Consider the following 13,600-nt stretch of genomic DNA (forward strand, 5'->3'; position numbering starts at 1 on the left):
ACAAGCCATAGAGCGCCCATAATTTAGTTGTGCCGTGTCTTTCCTTTCTTCCTTTCTTTCTGTGCTCTAAATTTAGAGACGTATCTCTCGTATTGTAAGTATGTGTTAACTTCGATGAAGATGTGAGAAGTGTTCAAGAACACAGTCATCTAATGATATGTTCTTTTCATTGCGTTCTCCAGCTGCGAGTCGTCAATCCGTTTATGCCTTTTTCTTCATGTTTTACACTGACTGTCAAGTCAAACTCCAAAACAAAAGAAGAAGAAGAAAAGCATTGAAATGAACCAAGTTAGTGTTGCCAGAACTAAATGCATGTAGAAAGAAAGGAGAAATCCCTATTTTAGATTACTTTTTGTGCAATATATTTAAATATTTTATGTAGGCCTATATATTTAAAGGTAAAAAAACTTATTTTATTCATGTTTTAGTCTGTACGTACATAGTTTATTAATAATTGTTTATGAATTCAAATAGATTTAGTATTGCACAATTTCATGTGAGGTGCAAATATACAGGGTGTCCATAAAGTCCATTGCCACCTAGTGTATCTTCGAGACGACTGCGAATATGAAAAAACGCAAGAACATGTGCATCATTATTTTAAGTGTATTGAATTTTGAGCTATAAAAGGACTACTCCAGACATCCCTATATAGTGGTGCGTGGGGTCAACTTGAAAATGTTATAGCTCAAAATTCAGAACTTATAACAGAAGTTCTTTTGTCGAGCCCGTTCAAATTAGTCGACCCCTTTGCTATTTGAAATATTCAAGATTACCCATGTATCTCTATTTGGAGGTTTACGGTGGAACTTTTATAGCACACAATTCCAACCCCTTAAAATAATGGCGGACGTGTTTTTAGCGTTTTCTCATATTCGTAGTCGTTTCGAAGATACACGGGGTGGTAACGGACTTTATGGACACGAAAATGTGAAACCCCGCTATTTTAGATGGGGTCAACATAGGAACTTGAAACTTTCGGCGAAATACTACTCGACCCCCTTTGCCAGTTAAAACTTTCAAGTTGACCCCACGTACCCCTATATAGGAGTGTCTGGGGTGGACGTTTTATAGCTCAAAATTCAAGCCTCTTAAAATCATGATGGACTTGTTTTTGCGTTTTCTCATATTTTCAGTCATTTCTAAGATACACTAGGTGGCAACGGACTTCATGGACACTCAGTATATACTCTGTATATACTGTATATATTGTAATGATTTTGGTAGAGTCAATAATGAACCGAGATTTATCCCCTTCACCAATTTATTATAAAATTTGATAAATACAAAATGTCTTTGATTACAAAGAGTACAATACTGTTTTCTCGTTAATGTCCAAGTAGAGGAGAATAGGTGTTTTGCACGGTGCCCCTTCTCTCAAGGCAGTCTCCAAGGCACCTGCCAGTTCGGTGAGTCTGGAAGGATAGCCCCCTCAGCTCAAGGCAGCTTCGCAAGGCTTGGTTGTAGAAAGGACCCCTAGTCTAGTGCGACCTCAGGAAGGATAGGTGTACCCCTAGTCCAGTGCGACCTCAGGGCGGTGTAGGTGATTTGATCAGTTGGGCGACTGATGCTGGATCCCTCGGTGGTCCTCCTTTTATTTGTCCTCCTCGGATCCTTCCTTGAGGTCCGTCTCCTTTCGGCGTTCCTCGGTGTTCTCCGTGTTGGCTTGCTGTCCACTAGGTTGTTTATAAATAATAGCACGTGTTGAGTTGACACGTGCGTCTGTCGTGATGTGAGGATCCCTGCAATATTAATAACACACCTGTTTACAGTAAACAAAAAGTATGTTTTCCTCGAAAACAAAGTAAGCATTCATTCCTATATTAATAGAAATTCGAATTCTGAACCGAAAAAAGTAGAGTTCACTGACACTCGTGAAAGTTTTGAGGTATGCTTTAAAATCAAACTCTTAAATGAAAAAGTCCAGTGAAAAGAGAAGAGTACGCCACGAAGTTATAAACTAATTTGTTGATTTTTTTTTGGGGGGGGGCTTAACTGGTAACATTTTGGTCAATAAGGTTGCTGCTGTCATATGGTTGAAAATAGGTGAATGTAAGTATTTTTTTCTGTGTTATTGAAGAATATAAACATAAAATTGTCCCGTTTATGACACATTTATCTTAGAAAGTCACTCCGGAACTTTTTATTACAGAAATATAAAACTTATACAATCAGTTCCTTTACGGAACTTACATAGTTTTTTAAGTAGGACTACGAGTTTATTAGGATCAATCATTTTAAAATCAAATGAACGTAACCTATTTGGACTTGGTATCCAAGGACAATATTTTGAGAGGTAAAAATAAACGTTACAACAAGCATATCTTTAATAAACAGAAGTTGAAACGAAATAAATAAATAAACTTAATATAAAATTGAAATCAATCTGAAAAGGCTGCTAGGTGTCTGCTGTGTAACTTACCTGTCAAGATTTTTTCTCCCATTGAATCCAAATGCAGGAAACCCACAAAAGTCAAACCTAGGCAACTGCTAGGATGAGACTGAAAGAAGTGTTTCTAAACTTAACATTATACTGCAATTTTCAACCATGCACACTATATTGATTCTAGAATAATACTTTAATATAATTTCAATTTTTGGGGCGTGCATGGCATTGATGCAATAACACTTAAAAGTAACACAAAACATATACGTATATATTACCAACCCACACATTCCCTTCTCAGCTATACTGTTTTCATAGCCTATTCTCAGCTATACTGCATGTACATGAACATGACGAGAAACTGTTAATAAAGCATTCCTTTCCTTCCCTGGGAGCAATGTAGCCAGTTTTTATACTTTAAATAACTATTTTTTTTAGATACTAAACAATCCAATCCAGAAACCGGTCAAAAGTCGCAACTCTTCTTTTGTATATATATAATTGTTTGCGTTTTCTGCCAGAATTATCGTATTTTAATGAATAGTACCTTATTTTATTCGTGTTAATTGGCTCGAAAATGTTGTCAACTAACATCTAAATAAGATGACTACTTCAGCTAAATTGAAGGAAATTTATGACATTCCCCCCCAAAAAAGAACTTTTTTTTCATTATTTTGGTCTTCGTCGCTACAAAAGAGAAGTACCCATGGATTTAGATTGCCTTCCAAAAACACTGTTTTATCACCAAAAACTCTGAAGAATTTCGTAAACATAGAATGTGTTATTCAGAGGAATATATGTATATATATCCAAAGAAAAAAGGAAAATTGTTGTTCTGAAATATTATATCGTAGGTGGAAACACTGCTTTCTGATCTATATGTGAATGTGGCAAGGGTGAAAAGAAATGCACCGAACGCATCTGTTATCCTCTTCTATTGTTTATAACATATCTTCATATACGCTCGATGCAGCAAGTGCATCAAAAAGCAAAATATGTAGAAAAGTCTTTTTTATTTGTAATTCTCTACATCGCAAAATGTGGTTGTGGGCAACTAACAAAAAGTGTGTTTAGCTGATGTACAGCTATTGAAATTACATGTCAGGGTTATGGTACATTAGCAAATATTATCGCTTTATGTGCCTGGCCAACGCGTATTTTTAAAAGGTTGTTTTATGGTGAAAACTTGATATTTTAGATGTTGCTTTTCTCTCTGAGAAATGGTTTTTAGTACCTGGGAGTCAAACCTTGTTTTCTCCGCAATGGGGATTGATATTTTTATCTAACGGAAATTGGGGTTAATCGAAAAGAACAAAATTTAACATGAGTACTCTAATGTTCCACGTTGAGACATGATTGGCGACTACTGCTGGTTTTTAATTAGAGAATGTGAAATACAATATAAAGAAATAACTGTAAGTCAAAAAAAAAAAAACATTTGTCATTTTATAATACTTTATTATTAGCTGCATATATTTGTTTAGCACCACAGATTATAAGAACATTAATTCTGAGATATTATTTATAATTAAAAGAATATTTTTTTAAAAACTTGTCTTAAAGTTCTAAATTAAAATTGAAATATTGATCAAAATTATAATGAAAATATTCTAATTTTCATTAGTTTCTTAAAGCAAGTTTAAGTACTGTCAAAAATAGAGATACCGGTATTTATTAAATTGTATTTGGGTCAAAAACTGATGCTATGTTAGCAACATTAGTTTATTACTTTCTATATTACCTTATCTGCAACTGATTGCATTTTATAATCAGCATAAATGCAATCCGTAGTTAAATAAGTATATTAGTGATGTAATATGTAGTGATGTAATGTCCTAAAGCAAGATAAACTTCGATGCTTAAACTCCGCTGTTGATACAATACTGTACATGCCACTGTATTAGCAAGATCAAAGTTGCAAGGATGAATACTGGAGATGAGGACCTTCCTTCCAAAATTCAGAAATTAAAATGGAATGAAATGTCTAGTTTAACCCTCCTTGAATAGGCTGAAGAAGAAATATGAATGATGAAAATTAATGATTATAAAAGAAGTGGTGGAATGAAAATATGGAAGGAAGCGCGAGAACTCCACAAAACTCAGGAACATGATGTTGCCATTCACATGTCTAGGATCGAACCAGGAACCAAAATTCAGAAGCATTGGTTATAACAGTATTTTAAGATAATTTTAAAATCACATTAATAGGTGTAATACAGTATATTTCTTAGGCAAAACTTCTCCTTCCATTTTTACCTCCTGATTGTTTGTGATCATGGTGTGGATTAATTTTTCTCGTATTTAGTACATAATTTTGATTCTACTCTGATACCGAGAGAAGAAACTAACTTTTGTAATTATATCCAGGATACAGAAAAATCTTTTAGTTTTACGTCCCACGGTTATGCCGGCTAGGCTAAAGGAGACGGTGATGATGAGAAGTGATTGAAATGGTGGAATGAAGAAAGTGGGAGGAAACGGGAGAACCCCGAGAAAATCCACGCACACGGTGTTTGGGCGTCCACCACAAAGTTCATTTGATGCGAGCTGGGATCGAACCAGGGACCCCGTGACATTAAGTAAAGTAAATATGTTCGGTCTCTAATACCTTTCAATCCCCGAGTCCCTGAATAGTGCAAGGCTTGAGAGCAAAATCCCTACGTATTGTCACTGTTAATATATATGCTAACACATCACACAAATTAGCATTTAGTCTATTCTACGTACTACATATATTTATTATTGTATTATTATTATTATTATTATTAGCTGAACCTGCACTGTCTACTCACTGCTAGCGCATCGTTCTGTTATGACCATGAATCTCCTTCCCACTATGCATGTATCGTTTACTCACACAAGTAAAGGATAGGAGACTCACAAGATGTTGAAGTGAGTTTGTAGCAAATTTGTATAAGTAACACGATAAGTGAATACATTTTTAAAATAAATTCATATCCGTCCGAGTACGCCTCATTATGTCTCTTGAGGCATTTGAAGTTGCCAGCATGCAATAGATTTTATCATTCAGAGCGCCTGCAATGTCCGTCAACCCGCCATACATAACTTCTCTACTGGTTGCCTAACACTGTAGTTTCCGCCTGCAACTATGTTAATCTTATGGGCTTAAAACGATCCCTAAAATGTTGAATAAAACAATAATGTCACGGTTTTTGAAAATATGAATTAGAACTGGACAATCTACACAAAATTTGAAATCGACCAGTAAAAATGGCACGTTTCTAGTGCTTGAGGTTTTCGATATCTCATTGTGGAAAGGATTGGAGACAAACATATAAACCTAGCAAGGCATTTTAATATATAGACTAGCCTTTGGCTAACTGGGGACTCCGTCCTCAGACCCCCACGTTTACTCGGCCTACGGCCTCGCATCTCTTAGGTATCAGCCTTTGCATCAAGGGCTGAGTTTTGTTCATTTGCTCTTTATTACATTTCCTTAATTTGGCATAACTGGGGGCTTCGCCCCATGATCCTAACGTTTACTCGGCCCACGGCCTCGCACCTCTTAAGTTCACAATTCTACCAAATTTAACGTTTTTTTTTTCCTATTTCAACTATCTAAAAGATAAGATTTTGTATCCCAAGAAAACTCCCATTTAAATAACATGGTAATTTCTTCATCCCCCCTTTAGACCCCTTAAAAACTAAAAATATTCACTTTTGACAATTTTTCTGTAGGTTAGTCCCGGAAGGTTACAATCATTCGAAATTTCATCGTTCTAATCCTGCCGGAAGTGCCTAAACATTTTGGGGTGTAGATGTCCCATATAAATAACATGGAAAAGATTTTTCACTTCCCCATGAAACCACTCTACAGTTAGAAAATTTTATTTTTAGCGATTTAGTTAGTTAACGCTAATGAAAACATATAAGCATACAGAATTTCAAGTTCTATTCCAATTCCAAGTACCTAAAATATAAGATTATAGGTTTAAAAAAAAGCCCATTTAAATAACATTGGGAGTTTCTTCATCTCCCCTTTAGACCCCCTAAAAATTAAAAATATTCACATTTGGCAATTTTTCTGTCGGTTAGTTCCGAAAAGCTACAATCATGTTAGATTTAATCATTGTAGCCCTACAGGAGGTGACCAATAATTTGAGGGTGTAAAAGATGTCCCATATACATAACATAGGAAAGATTTTTCAGTTCTCCATAAAACCACTCTATAGTTGGAAATTTTTACTTTTACTTATTTACTTAGTTAACGTTAACGAAAACGTACAAGCATACCAAATTTCAAGTTTTTATTCCAATTCCAAGTATTTAAAACATGAGATTATAGGTAAAAAAAAAAAAAAAAAGATAACATGGGGAAATTCTTCATCCCTCCTTTAGACCCCCTAAAAATAAAAAATATTCACTTTTGGCAATTTTCCTGTCGGTTAGTCTCGGAAACCTACAATCATGCCAAATTTCAACTTTCCACGTCAATCGGAAGTACCTTTTTAATTTGTCAGCTCATGTAGTTTTATATATAGTTAAGATTAATATTATTATTATTATTATTATTATTATTATTATTATTATTATTATTATTATTATTATTATTGGTAGTAGTAGTAGTAGTAGTAGTAGTAGTAGTAGTAGTGTTGCTGTAATAATAATAATAATAATAATAATAATAATAATAATAATAATAATAATAATAATAATAATAATAGCAGTAGTAGTAATGTTTTACCTAAAACTTTGTTTTACTTTTCTAAAACTTGAGTACGTGCAGATCAACTGAAAGACACTTTTTTTTTAACCAATAGTATTTATTACATAAAAATAATATCGTCTGGATCAAACAAATGAAATACATATTACCATTCCAAAATCAATAATCATAAATTATCGCATAAATTAATAGCTTGCGTTGTCATAAAATCGTGACGGGCGTTGTCAGAAAACATTAATAAATACAACCCGTCCGTACAACAATGACTATCTTTCTAGTAAGGAACAAAACTGCATAGCTGGAAACACTGTTTTAGCATAGACAAAACAACTGCGCAAATAGAAATACATTGCGGTCAATGAGAGAAATTTTCTCAGAATTGGAGTATGCAATCAATCCTTGTTGATGTAATCAACACATGCTTATTACCATTTAATTTATCCGTGATCAATCAAGCGTTAATGTATGAAATTACATAGTATGGAGTCAATATTAGAATCAATTATTATGTTTAAATTAATTTTGCATTGAATACATAATTTAATCTTGATTATAGAGGAAGGATAACGGCGAAAGAAAGAATATAGGTTTCTTATTTGCCTTATACGGATCTACTGCGATATAAAGCAGAAACGTGTGTTTATTAGTGTATATACATAATTTGATTTATTGTTTGTTATATATGACAGAAAATTACTGTATGTAACAACCAATAGACAGATTTGAGTTCAGTCTAAATTATTAGTTATAAGCAAAGGAATTTAAAAAAAACTGCAATAATTGACTGTATCGATAGGTACACTTCGCATCAGAAGTGAGTGGCCCACCGCTAAGCTGTTGTGGTACAGAAATTAACGCGAGAATGACTATTAGGTGGCTCATACTAGATAGCTAGGCCTACATGCTAAAAGCACTGTCAGGCAAGGATGCCGGGCATTCGATACCATGCTGTTTAACATCTAAAACGGGGATAGTCAACTTCAACCTGTTTATATGTCAGAAAACCTAAGGAAGGTAACCCTGGCATCCAGACGCTAAACTAATACGCACCAAATTTAGACATGTTACTCAGGTAAGTGCCAAGTTACCAGCTCGGGAAAGATCAACAGCTAATCCCCGATACAAGGATGCCGATAATGGGGACCGGGGGGTCTGGGCCCTCATGTATTTTTATGAATATGTATTTTTATATTATTTTTTGTTATACGTAATTTTTATGAATATACAATATTTGGCATAATTTCAATTTCAATAGACCCTTGTCTGCAACCAAACATACATCTGAACTCCCCCCCCCCTCAAAGTTACAGAGAAATCAGCGCCCTTGCCCTGATTATTTCCTGATACTTTCCGGTTACCATGGAGCCTGCACACCAGCTCGGAGTGTATATTATGGAACCATTATACCAATATCTGTTGAGGCTCACCGACCTTAGAAAAACAACCTAAACTCAATTTTCGAACAATTCATACTTGCTTAATATATGCATGGGAACAGTAGAATCTCTCAAGGAAGGATATGCAACACCATTTCAGTTATTATTATAAGATTTTCTTAGAACAGAAACCAGGTCATAAATTTGTAAAGATAATGCTGACTCCAGGTAAAACATTTCCTGAATGTAGTTCCTGATGATAATGCGAAAGAATGAAACAACTTAGCATGAACGAACGCATGTTGTCATGACTTCCTAGCTAAAAATCATGGATTGCTAGATTATGATGAAAAATAGGTTTTTACGACAACTATTACAAGCTCTTCTAGTGCAAAGTGCTTAGCTCACCCACATTTTTAAAATTCTATTTTAGTAAATAACTTGAAGACTAGGGATGGCCAATTCCGGAACCCGGAAAGTAAAATCGGAAAATTCCGGATTTCGGAAAAATTCCGAAATTCGTAAAATTTTCGGATCCGGATTTCGAAAAAATCCGGATTTTTTCAAACTTCCGGAATTTTTCCGAAATCTGGAGAGTGAAATTTCCGATTCCGGAAAATTTTGGCCATCCTTTTGAAGACAATGAAGAATATAAAACAAATGTGACAAGTGAGACAGGTAGCATCTACAAAGCGCTATTAAGTAAACTATATTGACCGACTCCAGGCCGATTTTCTTATAAATCAGAAATTTTTGTGTACAATTTGATGACGTCATAATCGTTGAGCATCCAAATATATAGGTCTTGAAAACAATTATTAGTTCATATATTCGCATTTTGTAGATACTATCTACTTTACTTTCTACATTTCTCATATTCTTCATTGTCTTCGCGTTATTTGCTAAAATTCAAAACAAGTTTGGGTGAGCGTAGTGAAGAGAAGAGCCTTAAGTAATTTCCAAAAACTTTCGTTTCTTTTTCTTTATTATTTTGTTTTTGTGTAGTGCTTAGGTTCATTTCTATCTTCCGGATTGTAGATTCTGTCACAATTGGCCATATGGTAAATATGACAATGCAGTATTCCGTAAGAGCTGTGCTGCCTTGGACGGTTTTTTAGTACATTCTGTATCCTGTTATAAAATTATGATATAAACTATGCTTTAATCATTATTCTCAAATAGCAGGAAAATAAATAAATTTAATTATAATTTACAATTTATTGTTATTAATTATCATAATATTTTAATATTTTATATATTTATCATAATTTATAATTTGTTATTTATTATTATTTATCGTAATTGTAGTTATATTTGCCTTCTGTATAATTGTTAGACAAAACTTAGCTTTTCGCCTCAGTCAATTTAGATTGTCGGAAATCTTACACAATGATATAATGAAGATTGTTGATAGCAGATTGTTGATTAGTAAGCAAACTTCGAATGTCAAATAGGGAGATTTCTGTGTCTCTTTTAGCGAGGGTAGAAAATAGGACTTGTGGACACAATTTTTATTATGAGGTATCTGATGAATAGATCTGAAAATTGTGCTTTGAGACCGAAAAAATAGTTAGTAAAAGTATACCAAAGGCAGAACTTGAATGATTAGAATAAGACATTCGGAACTAAGCGGCGTGACAAACATCTTGGCATTTGAAGGCGGCGCTCCAAGTTCCCATTAAATGCTGCTAGGAATTGAGAGGCCAGCGGTATTGCCACGTTTATTTTGTACACATCCACGTCTATCCCTTGTACCTGATTGCGCTGTAGTTTGTCTGCTTAGCTGTAGCTACTCCTCTTTACCACTGAGCAACGTCGCGTCAGAGCTTGCGTTTTATTCGTTTAGCTGAAATGCCAAGATGTTTGTTACAAGCTTTAAAACAAAACAAAAACTATGTTTTCAATAGGTTGAGAGAGAGAGAGAGAAACAATTCTTCAAATCGAATCTGAGGTACAACCACTGGAGTAATTAAACATTGTACCTCCATGTGTATTGTGAGGTCTTCTCTAAAAGTGCATAATGAATTCAGTGCGACAACTGCCACGGATGGCCTCCTGTTGCTTGCACCCCTAATAACAATGTATATGTGCCATAATTGTGATAAAGGAAGTACCTAAAACGTGCAAATTAAACTTGTGCTTTTAGATTTGAATACCCTTATTAGATCTTTTAGCTGGCTGTTTGCAAGGAATAGTTATTTTAAATTTAAAATTTGCACGAAAGATTTGAAGTGTACTTGTGCATACATACTTTATCTGGCATAGAAGTCTCATCATAAAATCTTCATTCTCATTCGTTGGTTATAATGCTAACGAATGCTCTTATTTCGATCTAATATTGCGGGAAAATAAACGCGTCTAATTTCGATTTTAGTCAGTTACTAATTGTTATAACTTATTTTGTTACCCATAATGGTGGAGCCAATACCAATAGCGTGGCTCTGTAATCCAGCTTTCTTGGTGGCGTCTAGTGGGGAACGGCCTATGCTATTGGGGGGTTGATCTTGCATGATTGTTCACCCGCTAACTTTACCAGATTCGAACTTCAGTTGTGGTTCCAAGCTTATATTAATACGAGGTCCTGATGATAACCTCGGTATTAAACAAGAACGTAAAATATACACAAAATGAAACTCAGCCACCAAAATAGGGAGCAGGGTAAGGACCTATGGTGTGAATGGTACTTGGTTCGACTCCAGAGTATGTGAATTTGTGGTGCGAAATATCATATCTGTGGCTTTTTTTTTTCGAGGTTTTCCATATTCTAAATTCTCATTCCACCATTTATTTCATAATCATTCCGATTTCATTTATCGTTCGTTTCCTTTAGCCTACAGGGGATAAATGTGGGACATAATACTAGAATATTGTTTATGTAAGTTTCAAAACCCACAACAGTGGGATGGGTTTTTAACAATTTCTTTTTATATGGTTCTATCTTCTTATAGCTTGCTTAGTATGTCACAATTAATGTAAATATTCAGTATAAAACCCAAAGTTTCTTACGTATGTGCTGTTATTAATATTGCATTGCTTTTAGTTGAAGTAATATGGAGGAGGAGGAGGATTTTAGATTTCTGTGCTTCCAGCATCTATAACCATGTTAACCCGTCACGTATCAGGGATGACGTCCCTCGGCAAGCACACAATCCGGGGAAAGGAAAGGAAGAAAGGATTGGGGAAGGAAGGAAGCAGCCTGGGATCTGTATGTGAGGTACCACCCCGGCATTTGCCCCATGTGAATTAGGGAAACCCAAGAAAAACTCATTCAGGAAGGCTGACCTAAAAAAGCTTTTTACACTTTTTTTCGACCGAGTGCCCCCACCAAGAATCGAACCCGGGACTTGAAGTAATATGTCACAAAGTAAAGTGTTATAACTATATTCAATTCTCCCGTAAACAATTTCTTAAAGGTGCGATAGACACGAAAATAAAACTTGTCATGGTGAATAAGGCAATTATATCTGTTCAAGCAAAAGTTTGTAAAAAAGTACAGTCGAGTCATCTCAGTATATACAAATTATTTCAGTTAATTTCTGAGCGAGCGATCCTTCTATTTATAAGCTTTAAAAGAAGTTTTGAAGCAAAATAACATCCGCGTTCGGTTTTAGATGATTACGCAACCAATAAGAAAGCAAAGATAAAAAAAAAAAAAAGGTACAGTACAAATTCAGTAAACATCTGCTTCCGTGAATATTCAACACCTGATTTGTATTCACAAAAACAGTGGAAGATTCTGAATCTTCTTCCACTTGTTGACTCGAAATGTCTTTGATCATGACTGTCTATGCCGGTGCGTTCTTCCTTTCTTCATCTTCTTTGGTTGAATCAAGGTCGTTTAGTTGTATTCTGTATTTTAAGATGAACTAACAGTAAGAATATACGTTGATACAGAGTCATACCAAGTTGAACTGCGTTTTATCAAATAGAGGGCGTGGTAATTAAAAAAAAAAAACAGAATAATATATATTTTCTTGCTGCGCCTGAGGTTATCTGTAAATTGACGTCACAAAAAGACCATTCGTAAAAAGAATAAGAAAAGAAAAGAACATATTATAATGATAACAATTTACTCTTAGATAGTTGAGAAATTTTCCAGGTTATTTTCAAATGTCTTGTGATGACGTCTGTTCGAAACGAACTTTCTGGATATTGTTTCCGATGTAGTGTTTTGATATTAATGATGCAAGAAATTCCTCCTGTGGAAGTGTAAATAAACCATTTTCACATGTTTGTAAGTATAAAAGGGTCTCATACCTCATGTTTGTTCTACATTATTATTATTATTATTATTATTATTATTATTATTATTATTATTATTATTATTATTATTATTATTATTATTATTATTATAGTATTCCGAACCTTTGCAATCACAGTGTCTTGCAAAATTTTGCTCTTCGATTACGACGTGTTTGCGATTTTACTTTGCGTGGTAGTAACATTAACATACCTATGTTAGTCAAATCCCAAATGAGAGCTTGTGATTTTGTACAATTTTGCGTGCTCTCTGAAAAAAAAAAAAATCACCAAACAGATAGCATGTTTATTCAGAAATTTTGTTCTAAAATTCGAATTCAGGACTTTCAATATGATAAATTTAATTTACAAGATCGCAAAATCTTACAACTGATGTCATTACACAAATTCCAAAAAAAAAAAAAAAAAACATTTAACTTTGTTTGAAGGAAATTGATCGCAAAGATGCGTTGCGATCACGCAAGTCAATATTTAATCGGCCCCATAATGTGAATGACAAACCAGTGTTCATATTTATTACATAATACTGTTCTTATATTGTATACTATATAAATATTTTGTACTTTAATATTGCTGAAGAGCTAGCCGTAGAATTGACGACAAAGGGACCATGTGCACTTGGACATTTTTATAGCATATGAAAATGAAGAGTCTGTAGGCTACTCAAACCGGAAGTGATAGAATCCTGCCATTTTCGGTTGCACTGTTGATTAATATGAAGCGAAAACAGTAATAGATAGCGAGAAACGGATTTTTGACGTGGATTCAGCTACTAAGAATTAGTTTCAACTATGTTCTTCTCTCTCTCTCTCTCTCGCTACTAAAATCTGAAATTGATGGAAACCTACTATCTCTTCCGCTTCTAATATTGAACTCCAGTAGTTTGGAAGT

General features: G+C 34.4%; 1 protein-coding gene and 1 long non-coding RNA gene across 2 annotated transcripts in view; one reads left to right on the forward strand and one right to left on the reverse strand.

The window, feature by feature from the left end:
• swi2 (Protein singed wings 2) overlaps positions 1-13,600 on the forward strand; it is a 201,970-nt gene that overhangs the window by 122,932 nt on the left and 65,438 nt on the right. The window lies entirely within an intron of this gene.
• LOC145680567 (uncharacterized) overlaps positions 1,237-13,600 on the reverse strand; it is a 38,260-nt gene continuing 25,896 nt past the window's right edge. Inside the window, exons 2-3 of the long non-coding RNA XR_014130652.1 lie at positions 2,423-2,501; positions 1,237-1,742 (exon numbers count right to left, since the gene is read on the reverse strand). This is a non-coding gene — a long non-coding RNA (uncharacterized LOC145680567). The remainder of the gene's footprint in view (positions 1,743-2,422; positions 2,502-13,600) is intronic.

The sequence above is a fragment of the Thermobia domestica genome, chromosome 3 (assembly GCF_964235325.1).
Source record: "Thermobia domestica chromosome 3, izTheDome1.hap1.1, whole genome shotgun sequence".
Taxonomy (NCBI): Eukaryota; Metazoa; Arthropoda; class Insecta; order Zygentoma; family Lepismatidae; genus Thermobia; species Thermobia domestica.